This window comes from Martes martes (assembly GCF_963455335.1).
Source record: "Martes martes genome assembly, chromosome: 8".
NCBI lineage: Eukaryota > Metazoa > Chordata > Mammalia > Carnivora > Mustelidae > Martes > Martes martes.
The window spans coordinates 54,541,282-54,551,776 of NC_137895.1; the positions used below are offsets into that span (position 1 = coordinate 54,541,282).

Below are 10,495 nucleotides of genomic sequence, written 5' to 3' on the forward strand. Positions count from 1 at the left end.
TCCAAAAAGAAAAGGTAGGCCCTTTGAAACAGAAGTAGAAAAGTCGAGCGCCTGGGTCGCTCAGTGGGTTAAAGCCTCTGCCTTCAGCTCAGGTCATGATCCCGGGATCCTGGGATCGAGTCCCGCATCGGGCTCTCTGCTCAGCAGGGAGCCTGCTTCCTCCTGTCTCTCTCTCTGCCTGCCTCTCTGCCTACTTGTGATCTGTCTGTCAAATAAATAAATAATAAAAATCTCAAAAAAAAAAAAAAAAAAAGAAAAGTGGTTGCCAGGAGCTGGAGGTGGGGGAAATGAGGAGAGGTTGCTACAATGGTAGAAACTTCCAGTTACGAGATGAATAACTTCCAAGGATGGAGGATATAGCATGGAGACTACAGTTAATAATACTGTATTGTATAATTGATTTTCCTAAGAGAGTGGATCCTAAGCTTTTTCATCAAAGAAAAGGTAACCATTTGAAGTGACAAATGTACTAATTTACTTGATTGTGGGAATTCTTTCATATATAAAAAGATCACGTTATACACTTTAAATATATTATAATTTTATTTCTCAGTTTTATTTTAATAAAGCTGAAAATTTTTTAAATAATTTTTTAAAATCAAAGTAAAGGATCATGAAAATACTTTCGACACATGATTTCAGAAGGTCTATGAGCCATAATTGCAATATGTTTCTATTATTCCTCTATTTGAGTGGTACTGTTTGTTAGGGTTATCCCTCATTTCAACCCTACATACCACATCTTTGCCGGGAAAACAACTTGTCTTTTAAATTTCTTGATTACCAGATTGAGAAGAGACATAACCAAATAGGATGTAGATCATAAGATCCTGGAATTCAAGAATAATGCTGTAACAATAAGACTCTGGTAGATGCTCGGATAGGAATGAGTATATTTCATTATGTGGGAGGAGCCTGAATCATTTAACAAAGAAAGTAAACTAGGATGGATTGCCTCATTTTCCTGAAATTATTTAATCCTCACTGTAGCTATACCCTTTGGATTGTAATCTTCCAGTATCCTCTACCATGGGCAAGGTGACGGCCTTGTCCCTTGACTTTGAGCTCAATCATGTAAGATTGCTTTGATGAATTGAGGATTAATAGATGGGACAGAGTAAAGGTTTGAGATGCCTCCTCCACTAGGGCCAGCCCCATCTTGCTCTTCTTCAATCACCATGAGAACATGTCCAGGCTAGAGCACTGCTCCCAGAAGGAAAATGATACTAATGGAATCAAATATTCCCAGGAATATCCAACCTAAACTGACAACTAACCAAACTGTACCTGGCTTCCAGATATATACAGAGTTCATTTTAAAAATCATTGAAACGGGGCACCTGGGTGGCTCAGTGGGTTAAGCCTCTGCCTTCAGCTCAGGTCATGATCTCAGGGTCCTGGGATCGAGCCCCGCATCGGGCTCTCTGCTCAGCGGGGAGCCTACTTCCCCATCTCCCTCTGCCTGCCTCTCTGCTTACTTGTGATCTCTCTCTCTCAAAAAAAAAAAAAAAAAAGTCTTATAAAAATCATTGAAACAAGGTGTCTGGGTGGTTCAGTTGGTTAAGCATCTGTCTTTGGCTCAGGTGATGATCCCAGGGTCCTGGGATTGAGACCTGCATCGAGTTCCCTGTTCAGTGGGAGTCTGCTTCTCCTCCTCCTCCCATGCTCACTCTCTCTCTCTTTCTCTCTTTCTTTCTCAAGTAAAAAATTAAAATCTTTTTAAAAAAAATTTAAATCATTGAAACAGCTATTTCTTTTAATATAATCTGTTTTTCTTGGGCTGTTTATAAGATTTTCTCTTGATCTTTGGATTCTTGTAGTGTTTAAAGTTAAATTGTTTTTGTTGTGTTGTCTGAGGTTCAGTGGTTTCTTAATCAAAGGACTGAAACATTTTATTAGTTTTGGGGAAATCTCAGTAATTTCCCACCTATTTTCTCTCTCCTCATTCTAGAACAGAACTCCAGACTGTGTTAGACTCTTACTATAACCTTCATGTCTCTTACCTGTGAGCCTGTATTTTTCCATTTATTCGATTCTTTATGCTTCATATTGGATAGTTCTCTTCCATTTCCCTAATTCTCTAGTCCACGGTGTCTACTTGGTTGTTAAATATTTATATTGAATTTGTCATCTTGATTGCTCATTTTCTCGGTCTTAGTGTTATAAGAATAATCGCTTGCTCTGCCTCTAAAAGCATCTCTTATTGGGAAACTGAATAAAACTGAATAAAATAATACTATGATCTTAAAGAAAGCTTTTTCTCTTTTAGTACTGTTGAGAAGAAAAATGGTAACAATCCCCTTCTTACCCCAAACTTTAACCACAAAATACAAAATTGCCGTCTAGTCATTCTCCAAGTTGAAAGGAATATGATGCGCGAGTAGCTTTTCTTAGATGGCAGCTTATCTATTGCTGGATCATCTCCAGAGGCTCTCATTATGGGGAAATTCAAGGAACAGGACTTGGACCTCCAGATTCCACTCAAATAGCAAAATATAATGCATCATCACAGAGACACCGTCCTATTCCAAGACTTAATTTTTCAATAGTCCCTTTACTTCTAGTGTTAGAAATAGATCTCTGTGTATTTACTTTGTGGTTTTAAAATCAACTGTAAATAATTTGCTCAAGTGAAACACTTAAAGAACATTCAATTGATACATGTATTCAGCTTGATTTCAACTTTGCTATTTACTAAAGTAAGTTACCCACAATGATCTTTAGGAAATGACTTAGACATCATCCAACTTACATGTGTAAACATTTCAAATATAAGTCATTAAATGAGATATATAACGATGATGTTGGTGGTGTTGATGGTGGCAGCAATAGTGGTAGTGATGGTTGAATGGGAGAATTCTGACAGGTGTTTCTTCATCCATTTTACTAAGTGGCAGAGTTCACTGTGATAGGAAAATGCTACCAGTCTTCTCCATGGCCTTATGATACTTACATCATTCTCAAAATCAAGCCTCGTTTGAAAAAAAAATCTTACCTACTCCTTGATCAAGAGTAACTTAAAACCAACATATTTATGGTAATTTACTTGCTAGGTTTTCCTTTACTTTTTAAAAAAATTATGGCAAAATGACTTCATGTAAAACAAACATTGCACTTTCCTATGGAGATGTGTATAGCTTCTATATAATAATACAGAATCTTTCCTTCACAGTTTTCTAAAGATGTTTATTTATTTATTTATTTATTTATTTGAGGGGGGGGCATGAGCTGGCAGGGGAGTGGAGGTAGAGGGCAGAGGGAAAGAGAGAAGCAGACGCCGGCTGAGCAGGAAGCCCAACTCAAGGCTTGGTCCCAAGATCATGACCTGAGCAGAAGGCAGAGGACGTTTAACCAGCTGAGCCACCCAGGCTCCCCCCTTCATATTTTGACAGCATCATTAGCAAACAAAATTCTCTCACCTGCTTATTTGCATTTCTAGCTACTGTGATTAAATCTGGGTTATTGTATTACGGTAGTCAAAGTCAAAGCACTATATATACACACACATATCCAAACACTACACTGAATATGTATTATGCTTTACAAATTTACCTTTCCATATCCATGTCTTTTTTCTCCAACAAAGAACAAAAATAATTATAGATTCAATATGTACATTTTCATTGTATCAGGATGCCATAATCTGTTTATCCACTTTATCATAATGGACATTTGTATGACTTCTCAATTTCAACTATTAAGAAAAGTGGTAATATGCACATTTTTGCATATATATCCCGTTGCCCAAGTACCAAACATTCTCCAGTGAATATAAATAGGACTGCACTGAATATGTCTCAGGATATGCATCTTCACCTTCATTACAAAATGCCATACTGTTGCACAAAGTTGTTTTTCCAGGTTTTAATCCTAGGAGTATCCTATGAAAAATCCCATTGCTTCAGATCCTTGCCGAAATTAGTAGCATCAGACTGTTTACACCTTTATATTTATTAAACTGTTATTTATTAAACTGTTTATTACACATAATATAATCCTTTTTCTATTATAATTGTGAATTTATCTTAAGTTAGAAAGAATTTTGCTATTCTTTTCCCTTCCTATGATGACTACAACATTTCTTCATATTGCATTTTATATTTATACATTTACTATTATTCTACTGTATAGTTTTATGTCCTTTCTTCTTCATGTCTCAAATAATCTGCTGCTGTCAGCAAGTGTTAGCATAGAGAGAGTTCCTTTTTTAGTCAAACATTGTATCAGGTCACTGTGAGGAAATTGACTAGGTAACAGCATGGGGTAAGGGAAATTTCAGTGCTGTTCAACACCTAAAAGGACCTGATGAAAGGAATGTTGAAATTGAAATTGAAAATGAACCTACAAGGTCTTCTGTTAAGGTATTTTCCCTTAGAATACAGAAACTTCTGTCAAATTCTATCTATGAAGCTAAATGTATTTGTTTTCTCAGAGAGAATTTAAGCAGCCACAGTAGTCTCAGGTAGCCCTCCCAGCTTGCTGTTTCCCAAAACTAGAGAGTGGCCTGAGTGAAAGGTAGCTGAACTCACCATGACAAACATCTTGGCCTGATTGTTATCTCTGTACCTTAAGGAAGATTCAACTTGCTATTGGAGTGGAAATAAGTAAATGGTGAAGAGGAGGAGGAAGGCTGTCACCATTTTCATGGCCCCTGTAGGGGTCCCTATTGGAGTCCCCCTAGCCCATCAGGTTGAGCTGCAAATTCCTGGTGTCTCACCAAGAACAGAAACAAAAAGAGCAAAGTGGTCAGGGACAGGAGAAAGGGAATACATAGGTCAAGGTAGGAAGTAGAAGACCTTTTAAGACCAAAAATTTTACTTAACGTCTAAATGCAAAGTCATGTGTCTCTCATGTACTCCATAGGTACTCATCCACAAGTCACCTTCGTTCAGAAGTTAACAGACTGTAAGAATAAAGGCCCCAGGAAAAGCATGAGACCCATTCTGTTCTCTCTCCACTTCGGGCAGATGAAAAACAAGTAGGAGAACTTGGCTTTCTCAAGGAAGCAGAAATTGTTCCGCAGGTGGCAAACCAGGGAGTCAGTGATTAGTTATTACCAATGAATAGTAGTTTACCAGTGGCATAGGGATGTGGAGACAGTCCATCATAAATCAATCAGTCAAATAGTGTTACCCACTCTTGAGTGACTCTGGCCATAGCCAAGCCAGTAAGGATGAAATCAGTTGATGAGACTTTCCCATTCTTGACCCTTCAATGCAGTTTGCCAGTCCAATGAACCCATTTCCCTACATTCCTGAGATGACTTCTCCTGCTGCCACTACCACAAAGAGATCTTCATTCCAGCTCACAGTTCCATGAAAATCTTTCTGATGTGGTGCCTCACTGATGGCTCCATAGCTAAACAGTCGCAGGTTGACATCCACTTGGAGATGTTTGCATCCTAATTCCAGAAAGGACAACCCAAATTCTGCTATGTCATAGAGTCTCAGAGACCTTCACAAAAGAATAGTTCACTCTAGGGGCACCTGGGTGGCTCAGTGGATTAAAGCCTCTGCCTTCGGCTCAGGTCATGGTCCCAGGGTCCTGGGATCGAGCCCCGCATGGGGCTCTCTGCTCGGCAGGGAGCCTGCTTCCCTTCCTCTCTCTCTGTCTGCCTCTCTGCCTACTTGTGATCTCTCTGTCAAATAAATAAATAAAATCTTTAAAAAAAAAAAAAAGAATAGTTCACTCTATTGATACTGTAATTCCAGGGCTAAACCAAACAGTTCTGGGAAGAAATGTGAAGCTTCATGAATACCCCTCTTATGACTTAGTCAGCTACTGCCTAATTTCCAGAGTAAATGCTAATCAATCCCCACTGATCCCTGCACCAGCTGAAAATGTCCATTTGTGCTAATGATTCAAAGGATGAAGTCAGGTATGAAAACATGCAAATATGAGAGATTATTTCCCCCTAAGTTCTACTTTCATATTCCCTGAGTCATACATTTGAATGCAAATGTTTTGGAGTTTGAATAGGAATTGCTAGAAAAAATTTCATGTAATTGTTGTTATTGTCACTCATTCTACCTATGAAGGATTTTTATTGATTCAATGTGACTTGTAGGAATAATTTAAATAGTTCAAAGAGCACACTCAAGTTCTAGAGCAAATAAGTATAAATAATTAGTTGCATAATATTGTAAGAGCTAAATCAGAAGTTATAAGCAACAGATGCTGGGAATATACATGAGGAAGATACAGATGCTATAGTGCCGAATCAACTACGGTTTTATGTGGATAGGAACACTCAGGGGAACCTGAGTTCTTTAGAGTTTATGAGGAAAGAGAAAAAGAGCTGATATTCAAGACAGATATAGGGCTGGTATAAATTATCAAAGTGACACACACGAGCTAGACCGTGCTTCTAAAGACAGAAACTGTTTTACAATAACTTATTGGCTATTTTGATTGTAATGGTGCTAAGTGCTCTCCGACATCCATGTCCTCAACTGAGTCTCGTCTGGGCCGAGAGGCTGTACCTCCCAGCTTCCCTTACAGGTGGTTGTGGCCATGTGGCTGAAATCTGAACAAGGACATATGAGTGAAAATTATGTGTACCATTTACAGATCCATCCCCCAAAAAATCTCCCCATGAACACTCCTCCATACACCTTCTTCCTCACTGCTGGCAGGAATGGGGATGACCCCAAGTCAACCTTGGAAGCTACATGTTAAAGACGAAATACATTCACTCAGCCTGATTCCCAGGAAGTGTACGGAGAAGGCTCCTTGAACACTACAGTACTGTGAAAAGAGCACTTCCAGTCTATGTTATGTATGAGTCATTTTATGTTTTGGAGCCTATTTGTGACAACTTCTTGTCCACCCAGTCTAATGCCGAAATTGGAATTGAGAGTATGTGGCTTTGTGTAGGTGCATTTGAATAGTGAAGAAACAGAACCAAGAATCCATGCAACCTGCTGATTTTGTGATGGGTTTTGTTTTCAATGGTTTTTCAGCCAAAATATAGTTTACTTATCCATTTCTTTAGTCATTAGCATATCATTTGGACTAACTATTCCATGGGCTGGCTTTATGTCCTGAGGAGTCAGCAGGAAGCAACATAGACATGATCTTCACATTACATTGTTTATATTCCACTTGGGCTGACAGATGATTAAAAACAAATGAATGAATCCGATGTAGGAATAACTTACCTTCAGGTTTCAGTAATGTTAAAATTTCATAATGTAAAGAATTAACATAGGTATGTAAATTCAGTTGTTGAACCTGGTAACACATTTCTTTCTTAAAATAGAATTTGTTATTAATAATACATCAACACACTATTTCATTATTTTCACAAGACATAATAAAACAGATGATGAAGACATTCCTTATAATCATTATATAAACATAACAGATACTATTTTAATGTGCAGAAAGGTCATTATGTACCATAATTTTTCTAAAGATTTTATTTATTTATTTGTGAGAGAGAGAGAGCACACAAGCAGGGGGAGAAGCAGGGTCCCCACTGAGCAGGGAGCTGAATTCAGGGCTCAATCCCAGAAGCCTAGGATCATGGCCTGAGCCAAAGGCAGATGTTTAACTGACTGAGTCATCCAGGCATCCCAGTACCATAAACTTTTACTATTCTTACAATGAAGATATTTTTAAGACAAACAAGATCTGAGTCTTGTTATCTGATTAAAAGAAACTTTTGGTAGCAAGAGGGAAAAAACGATGGACAAGTCAGAGGTTCAAAGATGAAAATGTTTTAAACAATTTGAGTTCAGATCTCAACTTTCAAAAAGGTCTTCTTTCTTCAAAAACTGTAAGAAACGACTCTCCTAGCTGCATATGGGAACATAGAAGCATTGAAAGCAAGTCATGCTCATTTTTTCCTTCCTTGTTCGTATCGTAGAACTTGATTTTTTATCCAAGATTTTACCTACTTGTATTAAATCTCATATTCTTTAGCACTGTTTATTGTACACACACATAAAAAGTCTTCTAAATATATTTGTCACTCTTGAATTTTATCATGTGCATCTTTTTCTTTTCTCTTCTATTTAAGATTTTATTTATTTATTTGACGGACAGAGATCACAAGTAGGCAGAGAGGCAGGCAGAGAGAGAGGAAGGGAACCAGTCTCCCTGCCGAGCAGAGAGCCTGATGCGGGGCTCAATCCCAGGACCCTGGGATCATGACCTGAGCTGAAGGCAGAGGATTTAGCCCACTGAGCCACCCAGGCGCCCCACCTTTTTCTTTTTTTTTAATTTAATTTTTTTTTTTTCAGTGTTCCAAAAATCATTGTTTATGCACCACACCCATGGCTCTCTACTAACCAAGAAGAATTCATGTCGGGATAATATCTACCCAAAACATTCATCCTCAATGTGTGATTTACAATTGAATATCATTACCTCCCAAAAGATTGACGATTCAAACAATAAAATCTAAATATTGTTGTATGTATGTGTGGTACTGATTACAATGGGAAATAGCAATGATTTCCTGAGATGAAGTTGTCAGTTCTGAAAAATGCATAAATATAGATCATAAATTTGGAAGACAATACATAGAATGTGTATATGAAATATACACTGCTTCATAATCTTGAAGCATCTCTTACAATATTTTGTATAATTACATTCTTACTTGCAAAAGGTAGGATCTACAGTGCTACGGATTTATTATTACCTTTTTAAGGTATAATCGTTCTTATATTTTTCATACATACACACACATATACTTTTTGTGATATGCCTAGGTAAAAGACTTTTCTAGATAAAACTTTGGAAATTACTCAATTATATACTCATTAGAAAGAGAGATAGGAAGTATAAAATGTTAGAGATGCCATCAGCTTGTTTTCTCCTGGGAGACATGATGCTCCTCTTACATCCTTTCTTCCAGCCAGTACCTCAGCGGCCACAGAAATGACAGAAAGGCCTCTCTCAGCTTCTTGTTTCCCCAAATCAGGATAAATGAGTGGCTTGAAGGATACAAGATTCCCATAGCCTTGCAAAACAGGAGGACCAACTTGTTCGGCAGCCACTTAGAAGTCCAGATTGTGACAGTTAGAGTCAGGAAGTAACCTACTAATAGCAAGAGAAAGGAGATCACAGTCTGCATGGCTCTTATGTGGACCTTGGTGCTGGGATCCTGGCATCTTTTACCAACAGATTGCATCTTCTTGAGATGTTTCCACAGGGAAATGATTAACAGCAGAAAAGATGCCAGGGATATAGCAAAGGGCACAAAGTTTGCTAATGTGAATACAGTCATATTTGAAAGGCGTGCAATGTTCACCAATCTGGATTGTCTAGTGATGTTTCCTTCATATTCCTTCATCAGCATTTTCTCATATATGCTTACCACCAGAACATGAAAAACCAAAAAGAACGAAGACCCCAACAGTATCACAAGAATTACACTTTTAACTCTCCACTTGAGGCGAAGAAAAATAAAGCTAGAGAAATTGGCTATTTTGAACAAATAAAATATGCTGAGGCAAGTAGCAAGCCAGACGCTAAAATGATTGCTTGCTGTCCATGTAATATTAACCAGAAGTTTTGTTTCCAATCTAAATAAATCTGGATTCAACACAGCTACATACCAATTTATTAACATTACGCAAAGCAAACTGATTCTGGAGATCGCCAGAGCAGTGAGAATTTGATCAGCTGAGGACATCTTTTGTCTCTTGACCCAGTCAATGCAGTTCACCACCACTATGAAGCTATTGGCAAAATTTCCTAGAACAAATTCTATTATTACGAAGATGGAGAAAATGTCAGGTAGCAAAATTACCATGTCTAGAAAGGAAAACAAACCAAAAGGCCAAGTCTAATGTCACTAGTTGTGGTTCCTTGAATATTCTGACCTTATATTCTATAGGCTGCTGATCTCTGAATGTGCAGGAAAGTTCTTGTTTCTTTTAAATTCTGTGACCAATGTCAAGCAGGAAAGCACCAGGGTATGCTAATAGATGAACTCAATGCCGTCTTGATGAAAACCATTGTTATTCCCAAATGGCTAAATTGACGCCCACGCATATACTCTGTGTCCTTGCCATGGGCTAGATTATTTCATAACCGGTGTGGAAGCGAAAGCTGGGGTCACATTTGCTAACATGCAAATAAGGACATATTGTTTTGCAATTTTTTCCTTGTTTAACCTTTCCATAATTTGTGTTCACCAACTTTAGTTGTGAGGTAGTAAAATTTTAAAAACCCAATACATAAACAAACAGTGAATGTCCAAACTATTTCATGAAGCTTGGTCATAGCTAGGATCTATAGCGCTATGGACTTATTATTTAATGCCAGATTTACATAGGAAGAATTTTACTTTTTCTTTCAAAACATCCAGAAAAGACAATTCTCTCTAAAAGCTGGTTGCTGATAACTAATACTTAAAAGTTCATTTACTTACAAGCTCATAAACACACACACACACACACATAAACTCACACAAATACATATGCATCTCATGGATGGAATTACTGTCCTATAATTTCCAAAATGTAAAATCAGTGTCAGG

At 37.8% G+C, this 10,495-nt stretch overlaps 1 pseudogene across 1 annotated transcript; it reads right to left on the reverse strand.

Moving 5' to 3' along the window:
• Positions 1-8,716: 8,716 nt before the first annotated feature.
• On the reverse strand, positions 8,717-9,766 carry LOC308347065 (putative taste receptor type 2 member 33; annotated as a pseudogene). Its single transcript has one exon. The product of its transcript is annotated as a putative taste receptor type 2 member 33 (transcript).
• Between the last annotated feature and the right edge of the window lie 729 nt (positions 9,767-10,495).